Raw genomic sequence first — 13,543 nt, 5'->3', positions numbered from 1 at the left:
TCCCAACAGAAATCCATCTGTTTGTCCTAAAACAAGAGGAGAGAGAAGATCAGGTAGGGCCTGGCACACTGTGCCAGCAGATGGCCCGAGTCCTGCGGCCCTGGGCGGGGATAGGGGTCAGCCTTCTGGTGCTCCGTGAGGTCTGGGTCTGTCCTCTCATGGGTCATGCTCTGGTGTCCCCCGGCATGCAGAGTAAGAAGGAGGGGGCGACAGTGGTGCTGGGAGGAGAGGCAGCGGGTGCAGCTTATAAAGCGGGCTTGGGTGTGGGCTCTCACTTTGACAAACACGTCTCTGCAAAATGGTGACAATGTCATTCATCTCACGAGTTGTGGTGAGGCCTAAATAACATAATGGAGGCTGAGAGCTGAGTGCGGTGCTTAGCAGGAGGGGTGTGCTGGTAGGGGGAATGGTAATTACATCAACTGGTGGGTTCATGCCACAGACCCTAAGGCAAGGGTGGAAATTATGCACCAGAATTTGGGGTCCTTTGTGATCCTTAGTGACATCTTCTAAATCAATCTGGACTGAGAAACATATATAAAATTTTAATATATATTATATATAAATTATATTCATATAAATTATATATAATATAGTATATAAAAATTATAATACACAATTTATATATAATACATAATATATTTATATATTATTTATATTATATACTTATATAATATTTTATTATATAATATAATTTTATATATAATTTATATAAATTATATAATATATAATTATATATATTACATAACTTATATATAACATTCGTGAGGCTGCTCAGGAGTAGTGGGCTGGTAGCAGAATGTGTTGTCTGCAAGGCAGAGTTAATTTGTGCAGGAAGACCTTCAGGATGGATGGTTTTCTAAACAAGCCTGGTCCAGCCCCTGGATGCTCAGCCCAGTCCAGCCTCTCATGCTGCTGAATACCAGGCCTTAGGGCCCCTGGTCCCACAGGGAGAAGAGGGTGTGGCAGGGAAGGAAGGAGACTGGAATGGATTCTGTTCCCTGCGGGAAACTGTAAGGGACAGGCTGGGAACTGGGGCACAGGCAGCACAGGGATGAGGAGCAACCAGTTACCTTGCCAGTGACATGGTCTACAGCCACGGTGGGAGTGCGGTCCGAGGGCAGGTCTGGGTTCAAGGGGTCCGTGCCCTGGGGCATGGGGCAGTCCTTGTGGGCACTTGTGAACAGGTCTGGAAATAAGAGCAAGAGGAGGAACTCAGCAAAGCCCAGCCCTCTCTTGCTTACAAGGCGTGTTCAAGGTTCCCCCATAAGATGGGTGTGGCCTTATTTTTATCCAGCATCATTGTAGAGGAAGCCGACTCAAGTCCACAGCAGGGGAGGGGTCCAGCCAGATGCCCTCCTGCCTGTGCCCTTCAGCGGAAATCACTGGCCTCATCTTCTTTTTACCCCCTTTTCGCAATTTCTAGCACCCACACTCCAGCATGTTTTTGGCCTCGTGGAGACGTTTAATCCATTTGCCCTGGTATTTCCCGACTAGCTCCTCTTTTGCTCCTGGCCCTGCTGACCCTCTGGCACAGCCTCTGAGCTGTCTCTTGCAGACGCCCTTACCTCTCACCTGGGTTTGAGTCTGACCCTCTTGCCCTGTGCCTGGATCTGAGGAGCTGAATGTTGCTGGAGAAAGTGACTGCCATGTGCTAGATTGTAGCCCCAGCCTCCTGTGGGATGCTGCCCGGATCCTTCCCTGTTTCTCCATTTCCTGCTGCCTTTGTTTCCTGCCAGGCTGACAACGTCACCCCAACCTTCCTTCTCAGACATGAAACACACTCCCTCCCCTACCCCCCACACTGCTGGGGGCTTCTGCCCCTCCCTCACTGGGTCCAGGATCCTTGGAAAGGTATCACCTGGATCTTTCCACCCAAATCACCAGAGCCTGCCTGCACCTTTGCCCACATCGTCGCCTTTCCCTCCTGCAACGAAGGAAGAGCTGTTCCTGCTGCACCCAAGACCTTCTGGCCCATCTACCCAGGGCTGGGTCCTGCCCCTGCCCTCCCCTCAGGGGCTCTGCTCTCCCTCCTGCGGAGTCACTGCTCTCTCCACTCCGTCCACCTTGAAGCATTCAGCCAGCACCGCATATGCTGCCGTGCTTGTTGGGCTCTGGACCTTCTCCCACATTCTCCCTCCTCTGTCCCCTTACCACTGGGTGGGGCCATCAGCATCCCAGCATCTCCTGTCTGTTGAGAAGCTTGTGGCCACTGTTTCCTTCCAGCAACTTAGCCGTTCCTTTGCTCCCTTCTCGCCGGACGTGCAGAGAGCTGTGTCCCACCTCTACTTCCTTGTCCTCCAGTTCTCCTCCACCCATTCCAAGCAGGCCTTCATGAGGCAGCCCTTGCCAAGCTGCCAGGAACCTCCATGGGGCCAACTCCAACGGGGGCCGCTCCAGCCTCTTCTTGGAGCTAGAGCTGTGCAGCCTGCCTGCCCTCTTGAGCCTCGCTCTTATCCTGGCCTCCGGCCTCTCTGGCTGCTGTCCTGGGTCCCCTCTGTGGCTCTTCCCTGGCTCACCCCTGCCCATTGGCTGGCACCACACTTCCGTCCTGGCCCTTCACCACCCTCTCTCCCCAGGAGGCCTCACCTTCGTGTTTCCGCTGCCTGCTGCCCATGTGCACACCTCCAGCCCTGACTCCTCACTTGAGCTCCCAACTGAGTTTCCAGCTCTCTACATGGATGCCCAAGGGGCACCTCAAGCACATCTGGGCAAGAGGACTCCCAAATCCGGGTCTACCTCCCCCCGTGTCCCCCACTGCACCAACTACAACTCTAGGAGTTTCTCAGGGTCCTGCCTTCCCCCATTCTCCCGGGGACCACCCAGTAAACCGGCAAATGCTATTAGCCCTCTCCTAGGTCTATTCCAGGTCTCCCCGCTCCCTTCTCCCAGGGCTCCCCTGCTGCAGGCATCCTCCCTCCCTGGAAGACAATGGTCCCTGCGCTTACTCTCTGCCCACCAGCGGAGGGACTTTATGCTCTAGGCCAGATTGTGTCACTGGGGTTAGGGGACCATATGGGTGCTGCCCCCAATTCCCCTGGATTCCTTTTTCCTGTTTTTGCCCCCATGCCCTGCATGGCTTCTAAGAGGCACCACCTGTGGCTCTTTCTACAGGGGCTGCCCTGGGTAAATTTCTGTTGGCCCCACCTGGAGCAGCCCCAAGCCAATGACTGCCAGCTGCAGGACTCCTTTGTCTGGGATCAGAAAATTCCCCTTCACTTACCCTCCAGAGTACCCTGCACGATGAGGCTGAGGCCAGGCCTGAGACCACCCCACTGCCTGGTTGGCCTCCTCTATCCTCCTCTCGCTCCGTTCCCTACTGGCTTCCTCTGGAAGGTTCACCTCATATCAGTTGTACCCAAATCCTCATTTCAGGGGCAGCTTCTGAGGAGCTGCTCCAAAGCTCTCCGGGTCAGGGTCTGGAGTCACTGTCCTGTCTAAATCCCAGCTCGACCCTTACCAACGAGACCTGAGCAAGTGCCTTCCCCTCACCCATTTCCTCATCTGTAGAGTGGGCCATTGAGTGAGACTGTTCTTGTTCTTCAGGAATTGTCTAGTGGGATCCAAAACTGAGAACACGGAAGACTTGAAGCCCCTGTGTTTCCAAGCAAGCCACTGTCGCCAGTGTGGAGGGAGATGACCCCATCTCTAATGTGGCCGAAACGGGCTCTGCAACCCCAGCCATCAACCATCCTTCTGACTCCAACCAATCACATCTCCCCACATGCTAACAGGAAGTTCCCAGAGGATCACGTGCAGAAATGTGGGATGCCTGCAGAGGCAGACGAGGCCCCAGTTAAATGTCTTTATAATCAGTGAGAGACAGCAGGTGGGGGTAGGTGGGGGCGGGGTGGGCCGGGAAGCAGCCAGCCCTCCAGCCTGTGCTATGGCAAGGATCGTGAGATGTTCAAAGCAAAGCAGGCAACTAGGAAGGAGTCATGGCTGGGCCTCACTGGGACTGCTAAGAGGGCTGCTTGCAGGGTGAGGGGACCACAGCCCCCACGCTGCAGGGGGAGCACTTTAGGAGGAGAGGGAAGATGGGCAGGGAATGGAAGATGTCAAGCCAGGTCAGACCTTCCATGACAGGGACTCTATAGTCAGCAGCCTCCACCCCCCCACACACACCCAGATGGCTCCCCAGAGAACTCACACACGCTAAGCTGGGAGATCCAGGCCCCCATTCCACCTCACCCCCACCACTGTCTCCTCTCACTCCCCTCCGGCCACCCTGATCCCTCTCCTGGGGCATCCTCAGAGCTGCCCAGCCACACCTGCCTCAGGGCCTCTGCACTGGTGGTGTCCTCCTCACGCCCGGAGCTCCCTCCTCCCAGACACCCAGGGATTCACTCCCTCACTCCACACAGGTCTCTATTCCAATGCTGGGACCTCAGCGAGGCCTCCCCCAATGGTCTGATCTATAGCCGACCCTTTCTCGGTCCCCATCCTGTTTGGGACATAGCTCCCATCTCCCTCCTCATCGTGAGTGTCCATCTCATTCATTGACTCTCACTAGGATATGAGCTCTGCAAGGGCTGGGCCCTTGTCTGTTTCCTTCACCACAGCCGTCTCGGCACCTGCCATAGGGCCTGGCACACATAGGCACTCATTGCATATTTGGGTAAGAATGAAGGCATGAGTATTTGGGTGCCTGCCACACAGACATCTCAGCAGTGAGCCAGTGTTGGTCAAGGGAGACCCTAAAGCCCGTGATAAAATAACAAGTCTTGACCCTCTCTCTGAAATCCCTCATGCCACACCCCAGCATGCCAGAGGAAAAAGGAATGCCAAGAGGGGACAGAGGTCAGCAGGGTGGAGATCCCACTGTGGCCTGCAGGTCACCAGCCCTAGCTGGCAGGGGAAGGTGGGCATTCAGTTGGAGGTGAGATTAAGGATTCCTTTTCTTTTCTTTTCCCTTCTTTCCTTCCTTCCTTCCTTCCTTTTTTGTCTCTTTCTTTCTTTTCTTTCTTTCTTTCTTTCTTTCTTTCTTTCTTTCTTTCTTTCTTTTCTTTCTCTTTCTTTCTCCTTCCTTCCTTCCTTCCTTCCTTCCTTCCTTCCTTCCTTCCTTCCTTTCTTTCTTTCTTTCTTTCTTTCTTTCTTTCTTTCCCTTCCCTCCTTCCTTCTTTTCCTTCCTTCCCTTCTTCTTCTTTTCTTTTCTCTTTCTTTCTTTCTTTCTTTTTCTTTTTTTTTTTTTTGACAGAATCTCGCTCTGTCACCCAGGCTGGAGTGCAGTGGCGCAATCTCGGCTCACTCTAACCTCCGCCTCCCAGGTTCAAGCGATTCTCCTGCCTCAGCCTCCCGAGTAGCTGGGATTATAGGCACCCACCATCACACCCAGCTCATTTTTGTATTTTTAGTAGAGACAGGGTTTCACCATGTTGGCCAGGCTGGTCTCGAACTCCTGACCTCAAGTGATCCTCCCACCTCGGCCTCCCAAAGTGCTGGGATTATAGGTGTGAACCACTGCGCCCAGCCTGAGATTAAAGTTTTCATCCCAACTGAATTAGATTTAGTTTGCAGAAGAGACCATAGGTTTCTGGGATCTACCCAAAGGTAAGCAGGTGAGCTAGTCAGGGAGGCTGGAGGCAGAGACTGGAGCCAAGGAAAGATCTTACTGACCACTCCATCCATGACCCAAGCAGGCCTAAGGAGGTGAGAGGCCTAAGGAGGAGATCCCACCACATGGGATCATGTGGGCTGAGCCGCGTGCCTGCACACCATAGCACCCAGCTCATCTTGTTCTTTTTCCTGAGTCCCTGCTGTGTGACCCTGAGCTAGTCCTGCCCTTCTCTGGGCTCCAGGGCCTCCATTTCTACAAAGGCCATGTTGTACAGGCCCTTCAAAGGCAATGTTCAAACTAGGGGTGCATCTTTCAGTGGGTCATGCAGCCATTTATTGATTAGGCCTTATTTTAATGGAATAGAATGGAAAATATCAGAGCCACGTTAAGTATTACTGCAAGTCATGTTAAGTATTACTTTATGAAGCTTCTGTTTATGCAGACACAAGTCTGTGCAGATGTGTGTGCACAACACACACACACACAGTAAAAATTTTCTGTGTGTGTATTCTGGGTCATGATGCAAAATATATTATTCCTATGGGTCCAGTCAAAAAAGTTTGCAAGTTGCCAATCTTGAGGTTCTGGAAATTCTGCACATCCTGGACAAGCCAGGGCCCGCCAAGGTACAGACAGGTGGTACTGGCCATAGGCTGACTCTGGGAACTTGAGAGGCATTAGGGTATTTCTAGGACCCCTGGTCACCCCCTGAAGCTTTTTTACAACTCTCCAGCCACAGACCAGGGAGTAAGGTTGATGGGGAGGGGAGCCGGGCACGAAGAAGGCTGATGGTGATGCCAAAGCCTGGCAGAGGCATGACTTGAACAAGGTCATTCGTTGAGATGGTTGTGGGCTTGGAGGACTCCTGGCTCCCACCCCCTCCCCAGTCCGCCTGGCTCCCCACCTCAGTTGGGGTTCGGGTGTCTCCGCCAAAGCTGCCTGCTCCCCCTGAGGACTTTGGCCCCGTGATGTCACAGGCTGGTTGCCATGGGGACGTCAGGTAATGAACCAGCCCAGGGTGAAATCACAGGCTGTTCTTCGCCCAGCTGGGACTGGTGGCCACGTCACCACTGGCAACTGGAAAAACACAGAGTGTCATGTGGCGTGGGGGCTGGGAGGCAGCCCGAGGGGACCGCTAGCACCTGCTCCTGTGGCTCCCTCTCCCAGAAGGACACCCCCTTTCTTTCAGTCCACATCCTACTCTCCTGACCTCAAGGTCAGAGTTCCCTTCTCAGACCTGCTCCCTCCCCCACCCCAAGAGTGACAGGCTTCTGGTTGCCATGGCAACCTCAAGAGGGCCATCTTGATCCTTCAAGGAGAGGGTGTCAACCAGATGTCTCCTCCAGCCCTCTGTCTTCAACCAGAGCTTCTCCTCTGCATCTTGAGGGTGCTTCCTGCCTTCCTATGCCAGCTCCTCTTCAAACTGCTTTAGAGTCTAACCTCACAGACAGTTCCTCCTGACGTCCAGCCTAAACCCCTCTTGTTGCAGTTCCCATACTCGTCTTCTCTGCTTGATCCTTGGGTGAGTCTGCAGCACAACCCCTCAGGCTCTTCTCATCTGCTTCAGGGTCTTCCAACTCCTTTAAGCCGTTCTTTGGGGCTCTGTGTCCCAGCCCATTAGTCACCATGGTTTCCATCTACCCCAAGAGTGTCTCCCAGGGCTCTGTACCCCAGAGGGCAGAGAGGGACCATGTTTGACTCTGCAGCAGCCCAGGGAGGGTAAACATCCTCTTGAAACGACACAGGAACTGAGCAGCAGCCTGGGGTCAAAGTGTCCCCTGATCCTTCTCCCCGGCCAGCCTCAGGCTTCTCTGCTCAGCTTCTCAGGGCACCTGCAGCCGATGCGGCCCCTCCAGCCAACCATTGCCCGGGTATGTACTGCCCAGCTGTGTCGTGTCGGGCTTTGCCCTTGGCTCTGAAGAGAACATAAGTGGCCAAGGCGTTCGTTCCTCTTACAGTCCCTGAGCTAGGTTTAAGTCCCAACTTCTCACTTTCTGCTCAGGGGGTGGGCATGCAACTTAACCTCTGTGAGCCTTGGATTCTCATCTGTGAAATAATACCAGCCCGAAAAGGGCTGCAGCAAGGGCGACGCACCTACCACAGCAAGCAGTCCGTAGACAGCAGCCGCTCCACCCCTCTCCCCTCAGTGTCTCTCTCTGGACAAGGGACACATCTTGGTCAGCCACTCCTCTGGTCCTGTCCCCAGGGCTGGAGCTGGCCCTGGAGGCTCTGCAGAGGGAAGCCCGTGAGGGTGAGTCCTTGGCCTCTCTGCCTGTTGAATCACTATGAGGGGAGCAGGCCACAGAGCTTGGCAGAGGCCAGGCCTTGAGTGGACTGAGTGTCCCCTTCCTCCCCAGGACGTTTGTTTACGGGTCACCTGAGCCGTGACAGTAGCTCATCCATGGGTTGGCTCAGCTCAGAGCTATCCAAGGGGGTCCCTTTCCCTCCCTGTGCAAGGATGGAGAGAGAAAATGGGCTCCTCCCCAGGACTTCCACACACTCCTGCTCCTCTGCACTTCCTTCTCCAGGCTCCCTCCCATCCTGTGACCCGGTCTCTGGGAACATCTTGCTCTAGCCTCACCTCCCCCAAGCAACCTGCCCAGATTGGCCTCTGCTGGATCAGGTGACTCCCTCACCTGTGGCCCTAATGGCCAAAGTCTGGCCTGCAGTGATTTGCCGCCACTGGTTACTGAGCAGGTGTGACAGTACTGTGTCAGGTACTGTCCTAGGCCTGTAGTGAATACCCATGATCTCTCATTTAACCCACATAACAATCCTGCAAAGTAGGTATTATGCCCATTTTACAGATAGGGAAACGGAGGCTCAGAGAGGATAAATCACTTACGCGAAGTCACCCACTAATAAGCAGCAGAGATGAGGGTCACACTTCGGCCCGTGTGAAACTCCAAAGTTTGTGCCCCAACCACTAAACAGGGCTGATCTCCAGACAGGGTCCTCGGGTCATCCTTCCAAGGGTTCAGGCATCCTGCCTACCCCATTAGGCTACTCCACGGGCAAAGCTGTACCTCTCTCATCAGCCTGTGAGCTCCTGAAGGGCAAGGTCCCACCTACCCTTTCCTCAGTCCCTGGTGTAGGACTGCTCAGGACTTGGAAACTATGGGTGGCTCTGGTGGGCCCCCTTAGAGCTTGTGCCTTCACCCAGGCATGACCAGATGTCTGATTTTCCAGAAGAAAATTCTCGGTCTCTCGTTTCTACTCTCACCCCTGACCCCACTGACCCCCAGGGCATTGGAGACCCCCAAGGTGGGGCCAGGAGGCTGATCAGTTGGCCTGGAGGAGAGGACTGGGGCATGAGTGGGCAGGCAGAGTGGTTATGGTACCAAGGGCATGTAGTGGGTACTGAGCCCCTGGAACTGGAGAGAAGCAGGGCTAATATTCCTCTCTGTTCCATACAGACTGCCACTGGTTGCAGAGCCCCAAACAAATAGGGACCATTCAAGTTTTCCAAGAGGTTGTTTTTCTAACCACTGGCCATATACTGAGCACCTCTTTTTGTTTTTGAGACAGGGTCCTTGTTGCCCAGGCTAGAGTGCAGTGGAGCAATCACAGCTCACTGCAGCTTCGACCTCCAGGGTTCAAGCCATCCTCCTGCCTCAGCCTCCCAAATAGCTGGGACTACCAGCGCACACTAACACACCTAGATAATTTTTTAAAAGTTTTTTTGTAGAGATGAGGTCTCACTATGTTGCTCACTGCAGCTTCAACCTCCCGGGTTCAAGCTATCCTCCTGCCTCAGCCTCCCAAATAGTTGGGACTACCAGCACACACCAACACACCTAATTTTTTTAAAGTTTTTTTGTAGAGATGAGGTTTCACTATGTTGCACAGGCTGGTCTTGAACTCGTGGGCTCAAGTGATCCTCCCACCTCAGCCTCCCAGTGTTTAGATAATAAGTGTGAGCCACAGCACCTCTCTCTCTATAGGGACATAAGAAAGCAAAGGACAGGGTTTCCACACTCAGGCTCTGGGGTCGCACTGACCTGGATTCAAGTCCTGCCTCTCCATGCCCTGGCCATGTGACCTGAGGGAAGACCCTCCCGTTCTGTGAGCCCCATGTCCCTTGTCACAAGGTTGAATGAGAACTAACTAGGTCAGGAGAGCAAAGGCTCAGCCCGGCTCAGGATAAGCGCTCAACAAACGGTAGCTTAAAAATAGATAATGAACACAAAATAGCTCCTGGAAACAGCATTTGTTCCCTCAATCTGGTCCCAATCACTTTCTCAATGTCCTCAGCACCTCAAGTGCCTGCCACCCACTGCCTTTCCCATGAGGCAGGATGCGGCTGAAAACCTCCGTAGGTTTCCCCTTTCAGCCATGAAGGCCTGCATTAGCTGTCTGCACAGATAGGTAATAAAAATTAAAGGCCGGGCGCAGTGGCTCATACCTGTAATCCCAGCACTTCAGGAGGCTGAGGTAGGAGGATGGCTTGAGGGCAGGAGTTTGAGATAAGCCTGGGCAAGGCAACATAGTGAGAGCCTATGTCTATTATCATATATACAATATTAAAATTAAAAGCAAAAATGAGAGCGATAGCTAATATGTACGAGTGCTTACTATGTGTTGGGTACTGGTCTGAACGCCTTACATGAATTAAGCCATTTAGTCCGCCCAGCAACCCTATGACATCAATAATATTATAATTCCTGTTTTAGAGATGGGAACACAGATACACACACAAGGTCAAGTCACTTGCTGAGGTCACAGAGCTAGTAAATGGTGGAGCCCTGCTTCTTATTCCGCACTCCTAGCCTCTCTACCAAGTATGCAGATGCTAACTGCTGCCAATGCTGGGATGGGGTGAATTTCCCAGGTGTGGCCTGACCTAGGTTTTGGGGTTTGGCTGGATGGCCCCAGCTGGGTGCAAGCTCTGGGCTCAGTATGGGCATCAGCCGGAGAGGCCTGCAATCCTTGGCCTTGGCCAAGGGTGGACGCACTTCCTTCACCCTTCCTTCTGCAGCAGTGCCTACCTGGCCTAGGAGGCACTCAGCACTCAGAGGCTACGATTAGCAATCGATTGCCAGTGCAGGGGCCAGGTGGGGGCACAGGAGCCCACAGGAGCCTGCAGCTCCAGGAAAGTAGACAGGTGCAGGCACCAGGGCCGAGGGCTGGCTGTGAGTGCAGAGACTGAGGCCCCAGCCTATGGAGTCAGCATGCCATGGTTTAAATCTTGGCTTATCCTTTCCTAGCTGTGTGGCCCTGGACAAGTCTCTCCACTGCCCTCTGCCTCAGTTTTCCCACTCGTAAGACGAGGACTGTGTTCATATATAACCCAAACTAGCTTTATCTGCCTAAAACTCTCAGACTAGTATGCGCTCGGAGAGCATCAGTGAGGAGGAGAGAGCTGAGTGGGTCAGTGATGCAGCCACCCGGAGTCTCTGGGACCCTGGCCGTCCCCTGTCCACATGGCTCCCCATACTATTTTCACCTCAATCCAACTTTTTGGGTGCATGTTGAGACTGTCAAGGTCCCCATCTTCTCAGGAGGGGCAAGGCTGGACTATACAACTAGATCTGGGGGCACTGGGGAAGCCCAGGCTGCAGAAGGAAGGGTGGAGGGAGTGCATCTTGGCTGCTGTGGCCCCAAAGAGCCCTGGCAGAGGGGGCGGTGGAGGGACCCGCAGGTGTGGGGTCAGAGGACCTGGGCCCCAGCCTCTCAGGGTGACCTTAGCAGGCGTCTCTTCCTCCTCAGCCTCTGTCCCATGCTCAGTGGGTCCTCAGCTCAAAGGCCAGTCCACTGGGGCTGGGACCCCAAGATGCCTGGCATGGGGTGGCCAAATGAAGGGGAAGGGACCTGGCCACTGAGGAAACACTCAGATCCCCTCCACCTGGAGCCAGAGACTGCCTAGAACCTTTGGGGTTTCTGGAGCCTGGTGCTCCTAAAGAATCATTAGCACTCGTCACTCTTCAAACTCCCTTCCCCTCCCGCTAGGCTGCAGGACTCATGGACCAGGTTCTGTGCTGAGTTCCTTGCTGCTGGATGCCCAGCATGCACACGGTGCCTGGCACATGGCAGCTATCATGTTAATATCAGCTTAATGCATAGATAAGTAAAGGAACCTCACACAGCCTAACCCTGTGCCTTCCCCTTCCCCAGCCGTGATTCCGCCCGATACTTCCCAGAGACGTCCTGAGCCACTTACCTGAAAGCCCACAGGAACTCCTGAGCAGAAGCACTTAGGGTCCAGAGGATGGGGGAAGGGCGTTATGCTGCCTGCTCAATACCCCCAGGACAAGGTCCCCTCTATTCTGGGTAAGCTACTAGGGTTGATGGGTGTGGTGGTGGTCAGTGGGTTTGGCCTCAGCCTGCAGAGCCTAAACCAAGGCCAAAGCCACCCCCACTCCCAGCCACACCCCCCTGATCCCACTGTGGAGTGAACAGACCAAGGTGGGAGAAGGGCTCAGCCCAATCGCTTGTCTAAAATGTTGCCCAGCAGCCTGTTGGAAAGCTGGTGGTGATGGGTGGGGGTGGAGGTAGGGGGCTCCAAAGACCAACCTGCCCATCCCCCAATCTCTGTGCAAGACTCTGTGTCCCCTACTCACCGATAGAAGAGGCCAGGGCCTGCCCTGGTCCCCTAGGCAAGGGCAGGTCCCTCCACCTCCCTGGGTACCACCTCAGGGAGAGCAGAGGGTGACAGGTCAGACACAAGAGAGAAAGACCCAGGCGGTAACTGGGAACATCAGCTGTGCTCTGGCTCTTCGGTCCCCTGACCAAGGATGGGGGTGGGGAGGAGGATTAGGGATAAAGGTGGGGGCAGGGGAACCTTCTTTATAACCTGTTCCCCACCATTAACCCTTTCCTGACAACAGGGTTCAGGGGCTCTGCAGATGGGGGCACCCGGTAAGACGTGGGAAGGGGCTGTGGGGGTGAGCTGGCAAGGCCTGTGTCTTGGGGAAGGGTGGGACGGGGAGGGTCTGCTAGTTCTCCCCGTGCCCCGCAGTTCCTCCGGGAAGCCAGGAAGAACCGGAGCCTCCCTCCCCTCACAGGCACCCGGCAGGGGGTGTGTGGCTGTAGGGATGAGAGCGCGGCACTGGACCCTGCTTCGTGTCACCTGCGGGGCTGCAAACCGGGGCGGGGATGCAGTGAGCTCTGCACGTGCGCTCTTTGCGCTGCTCCCCGCCCCCCACCGTCCCCAGCCCTGTCCCCTTCAGGACGCCGCGTCCTGGGGGGTGCGGCCGGGCCGTGAAAGGCGGGTCACCAGCCCCACCCCCCAGGTCTCCCAGCGGCGAGGGGACTGCACGGGTCCCCGGCGCCCGATCCCCCCACCCCCAGCCGAGCCCCCTCACCTCGCGACACGCAGGAGCCCATCACGGGGCCGCGGGGCCGGGCCGCTGCGCCCGGGGTGCGTGGGGCCGCGGTGCGTTCATGTCTCCGCGGGCCCGGAGCTGAGCACTGCGCAGCCAGAGGACGCGCCGGGCGGGGGGCTCGGGCGCCCTCGGCTCGGCCTCAGCTCCAGCCCGGGTCGTCCCCGCTGCCGCCGCGCCCGGCTCGCCTCGCGCCGCCGCCTCCCGCGCCACTGCTTCCCGCGCAGCGCCCGCCGCTGCCAGGGGAGGGCGACACCGCGGGGCGCGGCGGGGCGGGGCCCGGGGGAGCGCAGCCCGGAGGCCTGGGCGCACCTGTGGCCGCGGCGCGCTGGAGGGCCGCCTCTGTCCCTTCGGGCCTCCCGCACCTCCCGGGATTGCCCGGGCTGAAGGTCAGGGATGGGGAAGGAGGGGGCGGGGAGACTCCTGGCATTTGGGGCACAAAGTAAACAACATGAATTTAACCACAACAGCGACGACTGGGCACGAGGGTTTCGGGGCGAGGAGGGGTGTGCACAAGAACAACAGTTCGGTTGGGCCCATTTTGCAAAGGATGAAAGTGAGGCTCACAGAAGTTAGAGGCCTTGCCTGAGAGCCCTAAGCTGTGAGTTCAGCGACTTTTGACTGTCAACGCCTCATTCAGAGCTATTGAAATTAACATACGCAA

The sequence above is a fragment of the Piliocolobus tephrosceles genome, chromosome 1, assembly GCF_002776525.5.
Source record: "Piliocolobus tephrosceles isolate RC106 chromosome 1, ASM277652v3, whole genome shotgun sequence".
Lineage (NCBI taxonomy): Eukaryota > Metazoa > Chordata > Mammalia > Primates > Cercopithecidae > Piliocolobus > Piliocolobus tephrosceles.
This window is presented reverse-complemented; position numbering follows the sequence as displayed.